The 15,737-nt window shown below is 38.6% G+C and overlaps 1 protein-coding gene across 1 annotated transcript in view; it reads left to right on the top strand.

The window, feature by feature from the left end:
• JADE1 (jade family PHD finger 1) overlaps positions 1 to 15,737 on the top strand; it is a 147,481-nt gene that overhangs the window by 10,587 nt on the left and 121,157 nt on the right. The gene's annotated exons all lie outside the window — the stretch shown is intronic.

The following is a 15,737-nucleotide window of genomic DNA, read 5'->3' as shown; positions in this document are numbered from 1 at the left end:
AGGCTTGGAAATGACGTGTGCTTCTGCCGTAAATAAATCACACAGACTTTGTGGCAGGGGTTTTCGTAAATGTTTGGGCATCTCTTACGCTGGCACTTACCTAAATTCACGGCTATATTATGGACTCATGAGTTTTGGAGTCTGAGCACCAGGTAGACAGAGCATTACTATTGGTATTTACAAGTTTTCTTGTCCTTTGTTTTCTAAGATGACATCACCCAACACTCTTATCTCATCCTATTACTTCAGAATTAAGTTTGTCCAGACAATTAGTGCAAAAGGAAGGAATCTCATTGTATCAGGTAGCTTTTGCTGTGTAACAAACCATCCAAAAGTGTAGTGACTTACAACAACAAACGTTTCTCGTCTCCCACCGTCCTGTGGCTCACTAGGCTATTTTCCTAGTCTGGGCAGGGTCTATGGAATGGACTCACTCACATGTCTGGGGCCCCAGCTGCTTCAGCTGAGGCCTCTCTCCATGTTATCTCTCATCCTCCAGCCGGCAAGCCCAGCCTTGTTCACTGGTGGCCAAGAGAAAGTGAACTATGCAAGCACCTTTTAAGCCTCTGCTGGTGTCATGTTTCCTGATGTCCCACAGGCCATAGCGAGTCACATGGCCAAACCCAGATTCCCAGGAGAAATGGACTGCATAGCTCCGTGGGAGGGGCTGCAAAGTCACAGTGCACAGGAGCGTGCCGACAGGGACGGAAGGATGCTGTGCTCGTTTTCCCATCTCCCACATTTATAGTACTTCTGTCAGGACTCATCAGGTGCTCCTCAGGCAGCTCCGGCAATCCCACCCCTTTGATACACTGAGCTCGTGCCCTTCCTGCCACCATCAGAAGAGCAGCTTATCTCATCACCTCACTCCCTTCTCCTGGAGTCACTTTTTAATTCTTGCCAGCCTGTTTCTGCAGCAACTGTTCTAGTAACTAGGTTAACTAGCAGCTTCCCAATCATCAATAACATTTTCTCAGTCCCTATGTTCCTGTTTTGTGGCTTTTTTTTTTTTTTTTTTAACACAGTTAACCTCCTTTTTGGAAAGTCACTTCTTATAGCTTCTACCACAAGTAGATACTCATTTTCTTCCTAATTCATTGACTGCATTTCCTGTTTTCTTTTCAGAGCTCTTGTTCCTCCTTCCATGATTAAATGTGGGGTTCTGTCCACCCACCTTCTCTTTCTTACATCTTTCTCAGTAAACTCACTCACTACCACAGCTTCATTACAAATCTCTAGGTGGATGATTTCACAACTTATATCCCTAGTTCCTAAATTTATTCTTACATTTGGCTCTATTTTTCAAATGGCCCACTGAATATTTCCACTAGAATGTTTTATCTATAGTTCCTCTGAAATCTATTTTGACTGCAAACTAAGAAAATAGTGCTGGGAACTGTGTAATGTCCTTGCAGCCTCTAGGTCATTCAATTCTAGATTTTTCTTCAGATAAAACAGACTGGGGTGGTAGAGGGAGCCAGCTAGGGCTAATTAACGTTTGCTGAATGCCTACTGTGTGCAAGGCACAGAAGTCTCAATTGACTGACAGGTGAACATCTGGAATTGCTTTTGAATATTAGCTAATCGGGGCTGATCAGATGCAGATATGGAATCTACAAGGGTAGCGTTGCCATCACTCACACCCCAGTGGAGGTTGCAGTCACGCCATAGGAAATGAGATCTCTGTTTGTTGTAATAAATAAGAGGTGTCTGACAGCCTTTCCAACGACTTTCAAAGAGTTTTTGCAAACGGTATCTTAGGGTTTGCGAAAAAGAAACATTCTTCCCTTAAGAAAGATCTGGTTTCTGGGAAATGGATTATAAAATAAAATTGCAGTTCTCCTTTTTCCCCCTTGATAAAAGAGCTTAGAGACTCCTAGGGCCCAAACTAAGCTCCTGGTAACATTTCTTCTGTTCTATGAGTAGATTTCAGTCAACAAAAGTGAAATTTCTGGTCGTCGGAAGATGGGCTTACTTCCAGTTACTTCCTGTGCCAGATTCCTCAATGGAGCTCTTACTGATAGGCCAGGAACAAAACTATGTGTGTTTGTAGTCAGACGCACCACTCTGGCATCGCTTTTTTGCGGGAACTCTGATAAGCATAACTAATCTAGTCATCAGCCTTGATGTGGAGCAGATTCTGCAGATAATATCAGGAGACATTGATGGCTCAAGAATCGTTTCTGAAACCGTGTTTTCCAGGATAATTTTTTAAAAGTGTAGTTGTGCCTTTCATTAAAAATATAAGTTTTGTTTACATTTTTTGCTCTGTTTTACTTTCATATGAATAATGCACGCAGAAGTTTCCCAATGCCAAAATAGACCACGGTGTGATAGAACACAGGCTGGTAAGGGTGAATGAAACACCATCTCCAAGAAGAAGCAACCTACTAGGTTGCCATATGGCTTGAATTATATTAGTTTACCCCTCTTTCTCTTTTTATTGGATTGAATAAGAATTTGTGAGTATTAACTGATTCTATTTTCCTTTTTGGTTCGTGTATATTGCTGTAAATATTCTTGTAGTGTAACTGTGACTCTTCACATTGACTATATTCTCTGAAGGCTCATTCTAGGAAACTGCTGTTTTTAGTATTTATTGTGTATTGGATATTATCCTGTATCGTTCGCGCCTCTTACCGCAGTGTCTTCCTTATTGTAAATGGCTTCAAGGACCATCCTTAGTGAATTTGGCTAACTGTGTGAAGCAGATGAGATTGTAGCTCACTCCTTGATAGCGGCATTGGCTCAGACTAAGCTAAAGTCTTATTTTCATTAAAGGAGCAGACATGCTGAGGAAGAAGGTGCTATTTTTACATAGGGACTTTTTGTGCTGAAACCACATGATAACACTATGCTATTAAGATGATCTCAAGCCTGCTGAGTTAGCTGAAGAAACAATAGCCATGTTGCCAAAATCAAGGCAGCATGCGTCTGAGCTTCCTCGCCTCCTCCAAAGTCCTCCAGCTCGCTCCCTGGTGGTCCAGAAGAAGAGACTGGGAGGGGAGCTGGTGAGAAGATACAAGTTACAGGTGACATGGAGGCCACTGGTGGTTGGTTACCTGTGAGAACTGTTCAAATTCTTGGTTATTGCCACCAATCGTTGCGATATGGAAAGCTGTGTTACTCAGATATTGGCATATCACTGATTTTTGTTGAGTGTTGATTTTTATTCTAGATACATATATTTTTAAGTAAAACTAGTATAAAACAATACTAACTTTAGAACATTAGAAGCTTAGGCAGAGGCCCTCCAACTTGTTTTTTTAAAAGCCATTATTATAATAGATTACTATGATGGAATATGTATTATATGACAGGTGCAATGCTAAGCATTTTACAACAATTATTTCATTTAGTCCTCAGAATAATCTTGCAAAGCAGCTGTTATCTCCATTTACAGAAGACAATGCTTCCTTTCCTTTTCTGATAATCACTGTCATGTTATAAGTTATACTCACTGGAAAGTGACTGAGCTGGGATTCAGGCTTAAGGGTAAATATCTGGCTTCATTGGCTGTGCTCTTTCAAAAGGCCGTGAGCCATCCCTGAGGATGACATGTAGAGTTAATAAGAAAACTGGCCCTCTCTCATACAATATTTTTATTCTTCATTCTTCCTCCCCCATAATCAAAAAATATTAATGAGAACAAGTTACAGCACACCAAAAATGGAAACATAAAAATCTCCCTTCTTGGTAGTCTTCAATTGCTAAATGTACATCACCATCAGATTTGTCTTCCCTTGTCTTCAAATACTAGAAGAATCTCTCTTCAGCCACACCAGAATCTGGATCAACTACTTGGTCACAGACAGGTTTATAGTCAACAGAGGAAATCTTTGGGGGAGCTCCTGAACAGATAAAGATGTTAACATGTAGGAACTCATATCTCTTCTTCCCTTTTGTCTGTAAGGCAGAATTCCATTTGCGGCCACCATTATTTCCCACAATCTTGTGCATATTAGGGTTTTGGATAATGAGAGCTGCTCAACTGGGAAAAGCCCGAGTTTGTGGCCACACGGAAATGAATAGTTCTGGAATATGACAGAGAAAGGGAAGATGAGACCAAAGTTAGCACACTCTTTGGAAAGAAATTGAGGGAGCTTGCAAAAAGAGGATATGAAAGATTTGGGGAGTAGCTGCTACATATGTGAGAAATGCAGAGGAAATTATCGAAAGGAAATTTTAAGACATTTTCCAAGTGTTATTAATAAAATTCAAACTCCAGAGTCACTTTTCTAAAAAACAATCTACAAGAAGATATTAACTTGTGTTCAGTTATTTTTGGAGACTGATCTAACGTTTCCTTGCTAAGACTAAGCCACGAGGTAAACAGACTTTATATGGCTTATACCTCACAGAATCAGGAGATGTCGAAAATATTTGCAAAGATACCAGCAAAATATATGTAATGGATGTAATGACTGGAGTAAGACTTACGGAATTCTGGCCTTTTAGGAAAGATGGAACTCACTGGCATTTGCAAGCTCTATGCTTTATGCAAAAGGGATTGGATCAATCTACTGGATGTGTATATACTACCCCCCAAAATATCCTTTTTACAGTGGGAAGTAGAGGAGTAAGATAAGGTGGGGAAAGCCTTCTGCTTTCTAGAAGGAACTTCTCTCTGGGTCTTCTTTTGGTAGCAAGAGAAGGGAACTTTGAAAACTGTCATTGACATTGCCCCAGGACATACCAACCTGAGATAAAAATAGAGGCATGATAACATTAATAAAACAGTATTTCTCTGACCCCATTCCTCAACACTCTGCAGAAAACCCATCCCCTCTGAAATTCCTCCTTAGATTAGCCAAGTGTCTTTAAAATGTTGTTTTCTAAGAAGTCTTAAAGAATTCCTCTTAGCCTTCATCCTTTTATGCCGCTCCAGCTCTGGCTCCCTGTGGTGATTTTTATTGTACAAGTCACCAGTGTGTCAATGACTTTATGAAAATTGATCTTCTTTGCACACTTATGTTTAACAGGCAGTTTAATAGATTTCTCAATCTATCTTCATTCAGAGTTAAAGAACACTTTTGATTTATTTTAATCTCACATGAAGTAACAGGTATATGAATAGGGAAAGTCTTAAGCATAACGTTGAATATAGCAGAGATTTATAAAAATCTCCTTTTGCAATAAATTCCAAAAATTGCAATCATTTTCAGGTCTTAGTTTCATTGGGATCAATTCTAATGGCTTTCAAATGTCTCCACAGTCACATATTTCCCATTAAAATATCTTTTCCAGAAAAATCCATCATAAATTTCATTTATATTTGGTAAAAATTTCTGAAGTTTTTCTTCTTGGCAAATAGTAGAGAAAAATAGCTAAGTGGTAGTAAATATAGACCTTATTTGATCCATTGCTTTAGAATGAGTGTCTTGTCCTTGGTGAAAATAACTGAGGCATTCAAACATTATCCTCTTGTACATTGTGGCAATGTCAGAGCAGGGTCTGGTCATTTTGATAGTTTATTTCTACATAGTTTGTTAGTTTGGACATTCATCTGTTGGTTATAGTCTAATAATACTTAATGTAAAAAGTTTCCAATAACTAATGAGTAAATTTTAATAAAACCACAACTTCAGCAAAAGGTACTTATTTGGGTAACTACTAAATTATATCAGTGATGTAAGATTTTATTTCCTTGATGTATTTATTTGTTTAAAAACAATTAACAACCTAAAAAGAAGAATAAATTACTATTTTAAAGATAGCATTCAAAGTCTGTAAACTATTTCTGACTACATATTTAGTGTGAACTAAAATTTGCACTTAAAAACAAAAGTACCGCACAAAGGAAAACAAGTGGTCACACAGAATGGAGGAATTGAAGTAACTCAAGTCCTGCTTCTTCATCTTTAAAGTCACCGTGCTATCATTATTTATTACACATCACAATTTTAAATGCAGGCATATGAAGTGCCACAGGGGTTGAAGAACTTCCTATTAAAACAAACCCGGGGGGCAGAGTCCATGTGTATAGAGGGTTAATTGGGTAATTGGAAGTTCTCTGAATTCATTTCTATATGGAATACAATGTTTATTTTAGAAAAATAAAAAATGCGCTGTTTTGAAACTTATTTATATATTAAAAGTCAACAGCAACTGCAGCAATAGTTTAGAATTTAAGCCAACATAAGATTTTTTTCAGGGAGGACAGTTTTATCACTGACATTGTTTAGAATTGCAGAGAATGATGATAATAAAAAGCAGACCCACTCTTAGTCGGTTTTATTATAGTTTTTAAATTCTCTAAGCAAGGCTCCCCCTTCCTGCCTGCCCTGGGCAGGCTGCTCCACGGTTCTGTCCTTGAGAAGTCGCTGGTGGAGTATGCCTGAAAGATTTCTGCAACAAGCAAACTGCAAAGAAATTTGAAATTAACAACTATAATAAATAAGTACACATGCAACTTTTTTATAAAAAGGTGGGGCTGAGATAGTAATTTAGTGATAAAAATCAAAAGTATTATTTTTTTGATTTTTAAGATTTTAGTTATCAGCCAAGTTTCTGTGAGAAGAGCTACTTAAATATGGATTACAAATACCCCATGTAGGACCTAGCAAACACTCCCTTTGACTCTCTAAACATGGTCCTCAGTGTAAATTGAAGAGGTTGGTCTAGAATTATCTTTAAGGCCCTTTCAGCTCCAACAATCTGTGATATCTATTGTTTTTTTGTGAATGAAAGAAACTATCTCTCCCCCTTTCACTTCCTACAGTTCTCCTCCCTTCCCCAGTCCTCAGGGGTTTGCTTGGAGAGGATATTAAACCCCCACATCTTTCTGCATTTCTATATTCTCAACACTGGAAAGATGTGTGGGCTTGAGTTAAATAGTGAAGAGGAAAAAGCCGTAAATACTAAATGCTTTTTTCTGGTCTTTGTGAACCTAAGGGTGTCCACAGAGAGGCAGATTGTTCTGTAATGAACCCCATTTCTTATGCAATGGTAGATCTCTGGAGACAGTCTGGGGACAAACAAAGGGAACTGACATTGCTCTGCATAAAAATGTCAAGTGAGAGCTATCTCCTTCCAAGGAAGAAGCAGACCTGAAATTTTGTTGCATATGGAAAAAATGGATTTTGACTCTACTGTGTTGGAAAATTAGTGTGTGTGTGTGTGTGTGTGTGTGTGTGTGTGTGTGTGTGTGTGTGTTACAACAGACACCACTGGACTACCCTAGGGGATGTGAAAGTGTATCTTCATACCTCACATTGGAAGGAAAACTTGGGGTGGTTCAAATCTGGGTGCCAATACCCTCCTTCAGCTGTCCTGCTGAAGGTGCCATGACAGAATAACTCACATGATATGAAACAAAAACAAAAACAAAAACACTGCTGGGGATTTCTGGGCGGTGCTGATTGGAGGCCAGATGAAGAGAGAGGCCTGCTCGAGTAAGACCAGATCCCGGTAAGACCTTCATCACCCCCCACCTCCTACCCGCTTCTTGTATTTTTTAATTAAGACAATACACACACAAAAAGACAGAATACATTAGTGAACGTCCATGTTCCCGTCACCCATTCACAAGCTTTGTGTCATCTCACTCTGTCCTCCCGCCGCACATACATGTAACTTTCAAACAAATCTCAGGCACATACAATTTCATTCTCAGCTAAAAAATGATGACTTTTTTTTGCACGACCATAATACTCTTATCTTACCTTAAACATTAATAATAATTCCTCAGACCATCAACTATTCAGTCAGTGTTCAGGGTGTTCATATTTTCAATTGTCTTGTTTTTACATGTGTTTGTTTGAATCATGATCCAACCAAGATCTATACAACGTGAATGGTTGATCTTCTTGTAAGTCTCTTTTCTAGGCTACTTCCCGTCATTTCTTCCCCACTGGGGTGGAGTTTTCTCAAAGGAAGGTAGAGGTTTGCATTTAGGAGGTATACATAAAAATAATAATATCTAATAATTATGGGTGTAGTAATAATTACTTGACACAACATGTACTGTGTGTCTGCCATATGAAGTACTTTACACATATGAACTCATTGAATCCTCACAACAATTCTGGGTTATGTTACAAGGTAAACTGAGGCCTATTAAAAATTCTAAGAGTTTATTTGAGCAGAACATCAATTTGAGTCAGGTAGCACTAAACCAGAGGTAGTTAGAAGCACAGCTGGCATGAGCTCCGGGAGAGACTTTTATCAAGAGGCTAAAGCAAAGTAAGGAAATTACTGATGGGCTATCGCTGAAAGCTTGGTTGGCTGTTTGTGATTTTTTGTCCTTAGGTTTAAATATTGTAACCTCGAAGCATTTACAGTTTTGGTTTGCTTATATAAGCCGCCACGATATTAGAGCCACCTCAGCCTAGTGGCCTCCTTGTTTAATTCATTGAACAGTTAAAAACTACTATATGCCCTCTTTGTTATGGGGGAACTGGGGCACAGAGAAGGTCAGTAACTTGCCACAGGACATGTCATTTGTAAGTGGTAGTAGAGTTAGGATTTGAATCCAGTTCTTAACAACACGCTGCTTCTTCACAACTAACACTCATCTAACACTCGTGTCAGGCACTATTCTAAGTACTTACTGAAGCTCACAGTATCCCTTTGGGGTCAGCAGGGTCACAGTCCCCATTTTATATAAAATACGTTTATGTTAGAGATGAGGAAGGCAAGATGCAGAGGGTTTAAGGGCTTCCCTCCCTCGCTGCCGTGTTTACACAAGTAGCAAATAGTAGCGCTGGCTCCCCTGCCACAGCCTGTGCTCTTAAACGCTAAGGTACTTTGCTTTCCTTGAAAGTGGCACATTCTCAAAGAGCTGGGAAACTAAGTCAGGACCTGGAGAATGTCCCAAGTGACCCCATATGGAGTTTAACTTTAGAGTTTTTCCTTGAATTATGGGGACAGTCACTTAGCAAACAGCTTACGGGCTTCCCCGGCTATATTGCCGTTTTCTTCAGTTTTAAGCCTGACCTATATGGCCTGGACCCTCCCGTGAGCCCCCCGACTGAGACTCCGGAGGGCACAGCAATGCTGTGTGGACAGGAGTGTAGGATGCAGAGGTTCCGCACTGGGCCCGTTGGGGTGGACGTGGGAGGCTCCATGGAAGAGCAGCGCTCTGATGGGCCTGTTGGAGGAGACTCGGGAGACTTCTCACCCCGCCCCCAAACCATAAAGGAGGGCGTTCTTGAGGGGGAATGCAGGAACTGACATTTACACTCGTGGTTCACCTTTGGGCCTGGTCTCTTCCTTCTGCAGACACCTCACCATTCAGATACTTAGGGGAAGCTTTAAAACCCATACCATCCTTTTCAATCTTATTCTCGGTTTAAGTCCATTCTAAACGTGAGTTTAAGACGCTTAGAAATGACTTCTGCCCTGAAGGACCAGTTAGTGCCCAGCTCCAAGACCCTACAAAGGATAACACTGCTTCCACAGAGCCTCCTCGGTAGTTCTGCACTGTCCTTCCTACACATTGGACTTTTCCTTTCTGCCATCTGTTCTTTTTGAGTACTTGTAAAGACGTCAGTGGGCAGGCAATGGCTACACTTATGTCCATGGCAGCTCTGCAAAGTCAGGCTTAATCCAGGCAAACTTCAGACATTGCTTTGCATTAGAGCGGAGTAGTTGAGAGGGAGACCTACCCACTTTGAAGGGAAAGAAGATCTGTTTCAGTCCTGGACCTGGCCTCCTTTCATAGATGCCAGAAAAAATGTGGTGCCTCCTAGGGAAAAACAAAAACAAAAACACACATTAGTAATGACTGCTGGAAAGAATTAAGACATATTGAATTGAGGTTTAAGTTGTTAAAGGATAATGTTTTTCAAAATTAAAATCAAGACTGTACAAATATGAAATGTACAGCTGCCAAAAATTTTATAGATCTCTTTCATTAGTTAGGAAACCAGTAAGATGTCACAACCAGATTAAAGGAAAAATCTGAAGCACACACACACACACACACACACACACAATCAGGAATGAGACAATGGAGCTCCTAGTAGGTGTAAAACTTTTTAGACCAATAAAATTTAATGGTTGGAATCTTCTACAAGGGAAAATGAAATGTATCCGTACAAAACAAAATTCATTTGCATCTCTGTGGACCAGAATCATTTGCATTTCTATCAGTTTTGTACAACTTACAGAACTGTAAAAGGAGCCCAGTCAAAGGCAGTTGAAAGCACAGACCCCAATAAAATCAGATAAGCCACAAAGGTCTTCTAGACAATGCCTAGCTTTTCTTAGAAAAGATGCCCAGTAATCTTTTGCCCATTTCAAAGTCGTTCGCAATTTTTCTGACAGATTCATAAATAAAAACTCAAATATAGCAAGCAGACAAGGTGATTTCTTGAATAGACTCCTTAAACAGTAATGATACTCAAAGCGGGTCTGTTGGCCAGTTACGACTTTGCTCCCTACTTCCCATCTTCCCTAAGTTATCTGTGTTTCAAGGTGTCATCATGGAAGACTTGGTACTGGAGTGATGTAGAAAACATACAACAAAATTTGACTTAAGAAAACTGAGTAATTGTTTGTCATATCCCTGTTGGCAGGTGTTTTACTCCTGACACTTCCAAACCACCCACAGAAAGTTGATTATTTATACCCCTATTGCCTGCAACGTAGCCTCACAGTCAGGCAAACTAAGGGCGTTTTCCCTGCGTACTTTACATTCATTAAATTGCACTGATATTTGCTATATCCAACTTTAAGATAAAAATATTGGCTAGTGGACAGTTTATCAGCATAGAAAACTCACTCTCTCTTCCAACCTGTTTTAATGGCAGAACTCATAATTGACATGTAAGATGTCACCCCTGAAGCAAGTTTCCCATCTTAACCCCAGTATCTCTTCCTGGCTCCGAGATCCAGACACACTTGGGGCAGCGTTCTAGCCTGCTGGCTCTGAGCTTCAGTTGGGCCAGCCAATACCTGTTTCCTCCCAGTCTTCTGGGTCTTCTTTTCATAGCAGGAGCCAGAAAGTTTCAGGATTACAGTGTTAGATCCCTTGGCTCAGGAGCAAGGGGTCATGCCCACTAGTAGCCGAATATCAAAGTCCACGCCCAATAGGATGATTGTTCAAACAGAAGTGAGTATAAGATACTGACACTTCCAATCGCAGCATAGGAACGGCCTATGGAAATAATTCTTAAGGGAAGGTGAAATGTGATACCAGCCCCCTCACCAAATTGGAAAATATTAAAACAAAGTAAATTACTCATTGCCAATGAGGGTGTGGATGGTGGGTGTTTATTTTGGTGAAGACATTTGGGAAATTAATTAAGTGGCTCCAAGATCAAGAACCTTAGAATTCTGTCCTCTTCATCAAGTCCTCTTCTGGTGATAATTCAAAATACAGTGAAAAGTTTATGCATAAATGTAATTTAAAAATTGAAAGCACCTTAAATTCAAAAGTAAAGATTGATAACAGTTGTTTGAGTATATTTTGAAATAAGATGGGTTTATTTAGGGTATTTAAATGACGATTATGAAGAGCTTAAAAAATGCAAGAAAATTTGTGATAATGGGATTTTTTAAACACAATTTTTACTGTGGGAGAGCATCAAACCGATAAAAAAGTAGAAAGACTAGCCTGAGGAGCCCTCCTGTACCAGCCTCCCTATCAATTATCAGCACAGAGTGAGTTCATCTCATCTGCCCCTTCACTCTCCCACCCAGATTCTTTGAAGCCAGTCCCAGACATTGTATCATTTCAAATGAAAATGTTTCAGCATGTACCTCTAAGAGATAATAATTCCTTTAGAAAACAAAACCATTTGCCACCTAAAAAATTGATAATATGCCCAGCAGAAAATAGAGTATTTAAAAATACCAACAATGTTCCAAACAAATAACCACAATTACTACCTTTCTTTCCTCGGTTCCTTTGATCCCATATAATCAGTTTTTGTTCCACTGGGCCTTGGAGCAGCAATCTGAGTTCACAAAGTTATCAGCTTCCGGACCAAAAAACTAAGTCCTGTAAATGCTGACTCGGTATCTTGGTCCAGTCTGAATGCTGTCTAAAGGCTTTCAGCTCAGAAGCCTGTATTCCGAGTCCATTCTTTGAAGTATCAATAGTTGGAGTACCCAGTACAGTCTTTTCCTCGATGCTCTCAGACTTGTTGAAGATCCAATCTCTGACTTATAACTTACAGCAGAGCCTTCAGGCGAGCATGAGAGGAAAACAGAAAGGGCCTCTAAGACTGCGGTTAATTGATGACAGTAACCTGCAATGCCAGAATGGAAGAGAACCAAGCTGTCTAATACACGCGTATTTCATAAGGGTTTGATAATGTTTTTCCTGAGAACACATTATAGACAGCAAGGACAGTGCCAAATGTTCAGGACCTCCCTGTAAAGTGCACAGTCTCTGAAATATTTGTATTAATAATATTTCACCTCTACAAACTTAACTTAGGGAAGGCAAAGACTCCTTCAGATTGGACAACGCTTCCCGTGCTGCTCTTCTAATAGTATTGAGCTTAGGAAAAAATATTGTGCTACCCCACAAACCGAATTATTGCTAACATTCCCTTTTTTTATAAGGAGAAAGAACAAGTCTTTGTGATTTTGCAGAAGTTTTTTGGGAATCTGCAAGGTACTTTAGGTGTAAAGACAATTTGAGAATTTTATTTTTTCTCAATTTAGGGTCTGCTTATGGGAAGGCAAAAGCAATATATTTAATAGGGGAGATTTGGTCTGTGATCAGAAAATTCTTGTGGTAATTATATATACATCTCTGCTATCTACATGGATTATACAAAAGGTAAATAATAACTGCTTATCACCCCTTGTTCAGGGCTCTAAGACCAGTTTATCATTTTGCTTTATCAAATTCTATTTTTGCTCTAGTTCAATATTTGGCAATAAAGAATTCCAAGTTGCTTTTTTTTTTTTTTTTTAACAAAATTATCTTTTCAATGAGTCCATCAAAACTGAAAGAACTTTGCCAAAATTTTTAACATATTTTATTGCTTCTTTTCAGACAACCACAACAAATATGGTTTACTTTCAGTAAATATTTTACAACGATCAGTGTCCATTCAAGTTTTGTCTTTCCCTGTCCTGTTTCATGTCCCAGAAAAGACTTTTCCTTTAGAACAAAACTACAACTTTTTTCTTTGAAAAACAAAACAAGCTCTTTTACTTTGGAAACATTGTTCTTCTCTTCATTATTACTTCCACCATTGCCCATTGTCACTATTGCTCCTCGTATGGTATGGTCATCAACAAAATTACTTTCTTCCCACCCTTTAAATTCTTCTAGCTGGGCTAATAATCAGATTAGTATGCGAGAGATTAACAGGAGAAAATGTCCAGAATTTATTACAGATGTACATACAGGGAAGGGTATCATAAGATATGAGACCCAAGGTGCATTGGGCAGTTGAGGTTTAGATGCCATTTTAGACAAAGGAGAAGTAAGGAGGCGTATGGAATTTCAAAGGAAAAGTAGACAATTTACAGGTAGATGAGAAAGAGCAAACCTGTGGCAAAAACATCCTTGCTGGGCCACCCAGAAACAATGAGATACAGAGGGAAGTTCAACAAACAGGCTTTGCTAGATTTCTCCCTGTCTGCCACATTTAGTGTATATTATGGTGGTAAGGTGATGCCCTCTTCCCTTAAGCCGGTTTTTCCATCGGAATTCTTTTAGGCAGGTACAGGAGAGGGTCAAAGGTTCTTTCTGGGTCTTTTGTTTCTTAATAACCAGCTTAAAATCAATATCCCAAAAGGCAAATTTTGGGGTGGCAAGACTTTGGTCCTCTCAATGGTCATCATTATCCATATTAACTATAACTTTTAAATAAACTAACCTCTATTTCACAGAGAAACTGGAAGGTAGGTAATTGATAGTTGAGTGTCACATACAAGGATAAATGAACTTGTTCATTAACATAGTCCAAAGGCATGCCACTCTGTAGCATAGTGAAAGAAGAAACAAATATGTATACATATTTAAAAGCTATGTGTAGTAATCAGTGTATTAGCATTCTATCTTAAAGATTTTCTAGGTTCCAAATAGTATCCATTAATTAATTTGATTTCTTATGAGTCCAACATTTTGAAGTTAAGGATATTAGAAATTGTAATTCAGCTAACCTAAGGTAAAACATAATGACTGTTGATATCAAAAAGATTGTTGAAATTATAATTCAATTTGTTTATACACAAAATTTTACATTTTTCATAATCCTTAACATTATTAAGTAGTAATGTTAACTTATTTATTCAATAAACTAGTATAAGGAGTGGAGGAAACTCTGAAGACAAACTTAGATCTTCTAAAATACAAAATGTACAAATACATTATACTAATAAAATCAGGGAAAAAAAGATACAGATTTTTTTTAAAACAAAATTATAAACTAGTCTGATTTATTCAAAGATTCACCTTAATTGTGTAAATTTAGATTGTTATGTATTCATGTTATGCATGTATATTTAGATTATCATATAAAATGCTTCTGAGTTTGCACTTTCTGAAAGAATTTTTTGTTAAAAGTCTAGAACATTTAGAATATTAAAAATTTAATTTCTTTATTTTCTAGGAATTCTGGAAATAGTAGATTTATCTAAGCATAGTATAAGTATAAATAATTGACTTATGCTGTAAGTCAATTGGAAAAGAGTTTCTTTAATTTAAAAGGCCTTTTAATTTCATTTATTAATACCCTCCAGAGGTAAGAAAATATTTCACACACACAATGAGAGATAAAAGCTTTTCTCAGTTGCATAGAACTGCTTGGCTTCAGCTCTATAACCTCAGCTACAGGTCACGAGTAAACACAGAAGCAAAAAACTAACCAGTCCAGTTCTCAAAGGGCTGTTTTCCCTTTGATTGGGTACGAAATATTTTCTTAATTAACTTGAGCTCACAAGTAGACAAATAGATTGACAGAGATGATCAAATGATCAGATCATAAAAACAAATTCCCCATAATAATCAGCCATGTGCCTATCAGAATTACACATACACACACACACACACACACACACGGTCATCTTTTAACCATGGAGTCGAGCCCTGCCTAGCCATCCTGGGTCTGGCTCTAGAATGGGACATGGACCAAACGACAAATTTTATGAGGATGTTCTCTAGATTATGCAGTTGAGATGGGTCTAATGGTTAGAAACAAGACATGGACTCACTAGTGCCTGGACCCAGTTGTGAAAAGGTATATGTCGGTTCAGATATAATAGCTTTTCCCAAAACAAGTCCTAATCTGCAGCATTTGCCTATTTCTGTGGTGTAAATAAATATTCCTGTGATTGCTGTTTTCAGTCTACCAACACAACGCCACAAATGCGGAATTGGGGAAAGATGCATGTATTTGTTTCTCACAAACCAGTATGAGCTGCTCCAGGACACAACTGGGCTTGACCATTAGTTAATCAAAACGGACAGACTAGCAGACTTAGCCAAGGACAGAAACACAAAATCAGAAAAAAATCCTTTAGAAATGCAGAGTCAGTACTGTGGGATTCACTCTGGGAGACAAGAAGAGCTGTGCCTGTGTTTATTAAGACCCCGAAGTACACTAGGTAGGCCATGCCGGTGAATGGCACCAGTGTGTAAATCCATTAGAATATGTCATTGGATCTTCCAAAATGGCCCCAGTACACAGTACTTCACAAGACAGCTTGTAGTACTTGTGAACAATTCTCAGAGTTAGAAAGCTTTTATTTGCACTCAGCCAAAAGTTTTTCTATCACTTCTAGCCAAAGGACTTAAATATGTTCTTAGGAAATGCACGAAATAAATC

Source organism: Rhinolophus sinicus, linkage group LG07 (assembly GCF_036562045.2).
Source record: "Rhinolophus sinicus isolate RSC01 linkage group LG07, ASM3656204v1, whole genome shotgun sequence".
NCBI lineage: Eukaryota > Metazoa > Chordata > Mammalia > Chiroptera > Rhinolophidae > Rhinolophus > Rhinolophus sinicus.
Note: the sequence above shows the minus strand (reverse complement) of the source record. Positions and strands in the feature narration are given on the sequence as shown.